Consider the following 6,533-nt stretch of genomic DNA (forward strand, 5'->3'; position numbering starts at 1 on the left):
ACTTTTTGCGTCGTACCTCAAGATTGGTATGATCCGGTTCAGCAAAGACTTCATTTCCCATGATTCTAGGAGAACAGCAGTAAACGGACAGCTGTAAGCGGTGATAATCATGATGTTTTGACAGGCTACGGGGCCTGTCCTCAGACATTGACTGTGATTTTACATGTTCAGCTTGAATGGCTATGCAATGATGCTTTTGTTTTTTGTGTTTCCAGTTTGACAAATTAACCTCTGTCAAGACAGTTCTTAAAATAATAGCCTGGATAAATGTTAGTAAATTTAGGTTTGGCTCGGGTTTTAAGTTGTGGAGCCAAATTATCATTGGTTTCTTTTACCGCCCTTTTCCTGCAGGGGGCAGACTAGTCGAAACTATACGAGGCTACTGAGTATTTTGTAGAGACTAGAGGACACTAGAGGACACAGACTACTAAAACCCACAAAGACAACAGTCCATTGAAACCTAAGTCCAGCACCTTCACCATTTTGTCATACACAGAGAATCAGTGCTGTCAGCAGGCCTCACTTCACACTGGTTTACACTCAGATTTAGGACTCAACTCTTGTACATACTATTTGACCTCTTTCCTCAGAAATTTCAGTTCAAGAAGGAATCAAAACTGAAAAAAAAAATCTTTGAGTTAATGATCTTTTACAACTATTTCTACAATGTGAAAACTTTCAAAGGGACACTAATAGACAGTGCTTTCATGATCTCTCAAATCTTTCCTGTGGAATAGAGATTGTTCAGTTACTTCTGACTTCTGACAGCTTCAGAAATCTGAAATATATATGAAAGCTGTCAGACGTCAGACAGCTGGCCTCATCTAACCTTCTGTTAAAAGGAAAGGACAAAGTTTTATCATCTGTGAACTGAAGTGTAAATTATGAGTTTTTTGAAGCCATGAGGACATTACACATCCATTAAATCTCTAGCCCAACATCTTACTCAAAGTCAGCCTGTGTAACCAAACTTTTATCCAATCTTTTCAGAATTCAAATTGGGGAACCAGGAAAAACAGAAAAAAATTATATTGAGAAAGAGTTATTCTTTATTAGGTGCTCTTAAAAATCAAACCTAGGGCTTGTGCTTTTCAAGACATGCAGTTCATGATTTATCCTACATCATTAAAATCTGTACAACATCCTTCTTTGACCTTAGGTGTTCTTGGAAGGAGTTCAGCAACACTGATTGGTTGATTTATTCCTCTGTCATCCAGCCATTTCCTGCCTTCATTTCTTATTAGTCACATTACTTGTGATTGCATTTCTTGCTTGTTGCATTATGTACTGGGGTTGGGTTCTGCTCTGTAGTGTAGATTGCTTCAGGGGTTTTAATGTCCATATTATACTTACTACTTACTACTCTATAATTCATCTGGGGAGTCCTTTGAGTGAAGAGCCATCTCCACAAGTATTAGTGCACATCTGTCCATGATTCAGATTCAGAGAACTTTATTGTCGTTCACTTTTACGTTCAGGTCACAGATCACAGTAGTTTAGCAGTATGGAAAGAAAAACACAATAAGGTACAAAAAAATAAAGTAACATAGAACAAAATAAAATAAACTGCTGTAAAAATAAGGATAAAATAAATAAATAATAAAAGTACAAATTATTTAAAACGTAAGTTATTTAGAACGTAAGTAAGTCTTATTGCAGCAAAACTGTGCATACCTGGTAGGTTGGTAGTGAACATAGCTAGTGAAGTGTAGTAATATATATATATATATATATATATATATATATATATATATATATATATATATATATATATATATATATATATATATATATATATATACTATTACTATTACTATTTTCTATGGCATTATAATATAATCTACATAAATCTACATAAACAATTTTATATGATTTATATATTTATGTAATTATTATTTTAGTATAAAAGTATAGTTATTGTTACAATAACAATGAATGGTCTAAAATGCTTTGGTGTAAGTTTCTCTGATTTAACATCAAAGGTGAATGTACTATTATTGTAAGTATGCACATCACAGTTCAGTCAGTCTGTGCATTTTCAAAAGGGAGAAAACCTTGAAGTCTTTTGGCTCTAAAATTTGCTCCATTGCCTGTGGATGGGGCGCTCACTTTGTGAAACCATAACAAGCTTAGCCAAGTTGTCAAACCAAATAAACTCCATATTCTAGCATCGCTAACAGGTATGAACCAGGGTAAACACAATTTGACTTCAAGAACTGACACACAACACATATATAGGTCAGTGAAGTGAGTTCCTTCTTCATTTTTACATACAGTAGAGCAGAGCCAAATGTTATACCCCACTGACATACAAATTTAATGGCTGACGTTTTAGCTTTGGGGTTTTAGGAAAAGAGGGCACACACTTACAAGTATTGCCTGACCTGTGTCTCTGCATTAGGAATAATACATGCAGATTTTAAAACTGGGTGATGTTCCGCTTTAAGCAGAATCCTCGCTATGTCTTCATCCTGTAGCACTGATAAGGCATGTACTGAGCTTTTAGAGTGTGGAAAAGGCAAAGCCAGATTGACCAGCTATAACAGGCTCATAGTTATGAGCCACCAGTGGTTCCCAGCTTAGTTAAGAATATATAACCCTAACCCTTATTAGCACACAGTGCTGGGGCATGAAGGGCCATTGAAGTTATCCTAGTTGATAAGCCAGTTGTGGCATGAGGAAAGAAAAAAACAACAACCTGTGTCAAGCCAAAAATCTATTAGGGAAAATAATATGAATGTGAATACATGGTGACTCTATGAATCTCCCTGTGTAAATTGTAACAGATCACAGTTTGCGTCCAAACTAGTTTTAATGTTATAAAATCACAAGTTCATACACACACCTGTTCCACGCAGACTTGAGCCCCTGAGAAACTTTCCTCGGTCAGTAGATAAATGTGAAAAAAAGTCTTTTAAAGTCAAACTCTGCACATACATCATTCTGTACAGTGAAGATCAAACATCCAGGTGAAGTAACACGAAGCAGAAGACTTTAAGAATTACTAAAATAGTTTACAGTGAGCTTCATAAGTCATTCGTCTTTTCAGTTTAAATCACAACAGGTACTTCAAAAAAAAAAGAGGACTGTTCCATTCTACTAATTTGAGACCAAAAAGAAAATCTTATGTTCCATGTTTTCTCCTTTCTTTTGTGCTGTTTTTCTTTCTTTATGTTGTGTGTTAAGTGCTATATACACTAAATAAGGCTGAGGTGAATTGAGTTGGGAGGCCATGGCCACTGCAGCAGAGGAAGTGTTTTTTTTTTTTTAACACAGGGGAAATCATGAATGAAAACCTATCAACACCACCTATCTCTCTCCCCTTTTGTTTGCCTTTAATCGTGTAAAGCAATCACAGACCAGTGTGGGTTTGTAAACAAGAGCATCCTTGTGGCGTTTACTAATGTCATGCTATAAAACTTGGTATTGACATTCATAGTTAAAAAAAAGATGTCATTTTGCTTCCATTTAAGGCTCCCAAAAGGTAAAGATGCTGTGTGCAGATGTTGGAGAATCAAATCTCAAAAGTAACAAATGTAGGTATTTTTGTCTGTGGTCAAGAAATGAGTTCATCAGTTAACAATAACAATTGACCAGTTAACAGAAAATAGATCAAATAGATCAGTCGGTCAACAGAAAATTAATCTGCAATATTTTGATAATATTAATCTTTGAGTAATTTTTAAGCAACAATGGCAAAAAGCCAATAATGTCAGCATCTCAAATGTGAATATTTTTTGGTTTTCTGAGTTTTCTGTGATGATGAAACTGAATGTGTTTCCGTTCTAGACTGTGAATTAATTAACGTGGTGTTGCTGAACTTCTTGAAAGAACACCTAAGGTCAAAAAGGATTTCACAGATTTCAGTGATGAAGGGCAAATCATAAATTGTCTGTCTTGTGAAGCGCAAGCTTTAGTTTTTATATTAAAGCGTGCCCAACACAGAATAACTCTTTGAGAATTTGTCACACACTTGCCCTACTTGCCTTTTAAGAGAAAAGATAAGGTAAAGTTCATTCTATAAACAAAACCATTAATTGATTAATCAAGAAAATAAGAGTAGATATAGATTAATTGATAATGGTATGATATATATGATAATAATCAGTTGTAGAAGCTTATGAAAATACATGCTTGCATTTAATACATTGGCTATTCTGGTGATCAAACACTCAGTTGTTTTCAGCATTCTTACAACTGATAGATGGCCCTGCTTGCTCTGCAAAATTGAAACCAGTGATCAAACAGGCAATGCAAAGCCTTGTTTAAATGCAAACAACCAATATGTTTGAAAAAAATAAGCCATTAGCCAACAGGAGTCAGTCGTATCCCGAAAACCTTTTGTTAGCTCGTGTTTGTGAACAGGTAACGTGTTTTACAGTTAGCTTTATGGGAAGCCCCTACTGCAGTGACAACCTGATAACATGCCACCATTTACTAAGAGGTTTGTTTTTAATTATTTTCAAGACACAGGGACACAGATAAACACCCGGTGAATGACCAGCTCAATTGTAGTCTCCTGCTGTTTGCACCTGAACTGAAATGTTCCCGCAAATGAATCACTAATTAGCTTCAGAAAGGCAGTTGAAGGTTAAATCCTGTGTTCTTGTTCTCAGGAACTGATTCTGTAGGGAGCTGTTCGCCTTTTTTAGGACTGCCCTGCTCCACATTCACACCTGGAAACAGTCTGACATGACCCCATTTGTAAATGGCTAACTGCAAACCACCACCAGCGAAGCAACATAGAAATATATTCGCAGTCAGAGATGCCAAAATGGTAAGGTTTTTTTCAGTCAATTAAATCCTCCAATTAATTCTGGAGATTTTATCAGCTGTCCTTCAAGTCACAACCCCATCTGGTAACCTTCAGGCTGTTGTGTCCTCAGTGTACTCAGCTCATTGCAGACTACCCAGACTGCCTCTCTGGGATATTAAAAGAAAACTTTTAAAGCATCTGAACTGACCAGGCAGTGATGGTTACAGATATTTGGCAGCCACTCCTGAATGATGGCTAATTTCTGATTAAATAAATATCCATTACCAATTTGTAGTGTTTATTGTTATTATTCTCTCAAAAATGTGGATTTCTTTTTTCTTATCATGTTGCTATTTTAGTCGTGTGTGCAGCTGGAAGCATCCTCATCTGTTCCTGCAGTTTGTCATATTTATACTCTTAATTGCATATCATTATGTCCTTTTGAAAAAGGATGGTCAACAGTCACCTCTCTTTGCCTCTAATTCTTCACAATCACCGAACAGCTGGGCCCACTGAAGGATCACATCATGTCAATGAATATTTGCCAGACAAAATCATAGTTAATTAAAATACAACAAACCAATTGAGACACAATTAAACTGTGACTTTAGGGGTGTCTGCGGGCAGTTTCTCTCTATGCCTAGTTGGTAAGCCGAGTATAACAGACTTACAGTATTTTTACTGTGGCATCATGTAGGAGTTCATTTATATCTTAAAATAGAAATATAAACTTAATGTACTGGATGTGACTAAATATAAACCATCGACAGCTCTGACTTGGTTGCACTAATTAGACTGAAATAACACTGACAATATTAAATTAACAAGCACTCAAACTCTAAGGGATTGGCCATGGTGGAAAGCAAGTACATTTACTGAAGTACTGTACTTAAGTACAGTTTTGAGGCACTTGAGTATTTCCATGCTATGCTCATTTATATTTCTACCTTTCTACATTCTAGAGGCAAATGTACTTTTTACTACCCTTTATTTATCTGACAACTTTACTACCAGCTATGTTGCAGATTCAGACTATTAATGTAAAATATAATCAACAAATAAACTGTGATGTTTTATCATATATGAAGTTACCCAACAGTATGCAAAGTAGTTGAAATTGGCCCCGCCTTCACCCGCTGAAACATTAAACTGATGCTTTCACATTGATTCCTCAATAATTATATGGCCCATCTTTCATGATGAGTGCTTTTACTTTTAGTACTTAAAATGTATTTTTGATATTTTTGATGCTGATGAAAAATGTATTAATGATAATACAGTGTGGTATTAGTAGATTCACTAATACATGGTAATCCATCCTAGCTATGAACACTATATTGCACTATGTCCTCTGTTAAATATTAAATAATTTGCCTGCCAGCCAGTGTACTACCACAGGTTTTGTTTGAGGCACATACAGTAGGCGCCTGCCAGTCATTAACATTTGCAAAACAGCCTACATTTTGACTTCAAATTGGGCCACCGACTCTTTGTTTGTCTGCCATTTCTCTGAATGGAGCTATTCATTCACCTGATTTTGCTCTGCCCTGAGAGACGGAGGGAGAGAGAGAGAGAGAGAGGGGGAGAGAGAGGGGGGGGGGGAGAGAGAGAGAGGCAGATGTACGACAGCAGCAGCCATCCACTCCCGCAAGTTTACAGCTCGCAGGGAGGAATGGGGATTCATCTATTTTAGGTTGACAGAGTACATTTTCATACCGAGGCTGTAAAGAAGAAGAAGAAGAAGAAGAAGTCAGTCTAGGGGAAGCAGAGGAACGAA

This window comes from Toxotes jaculatrix, chromosome 14 (assembly GCF_017976425.1).
Source record: "Toxotes jaculatrix isolate fToxJac2 chromosome 14, fToxJac2.pri, whole genome shotgun sequence".
Classification (NCBI taxonomy): Eukaryota; Metazoa; Chordata; class Actinopteri; family Toxotidae; genus Toxotes; species Toxotes jaculatrix.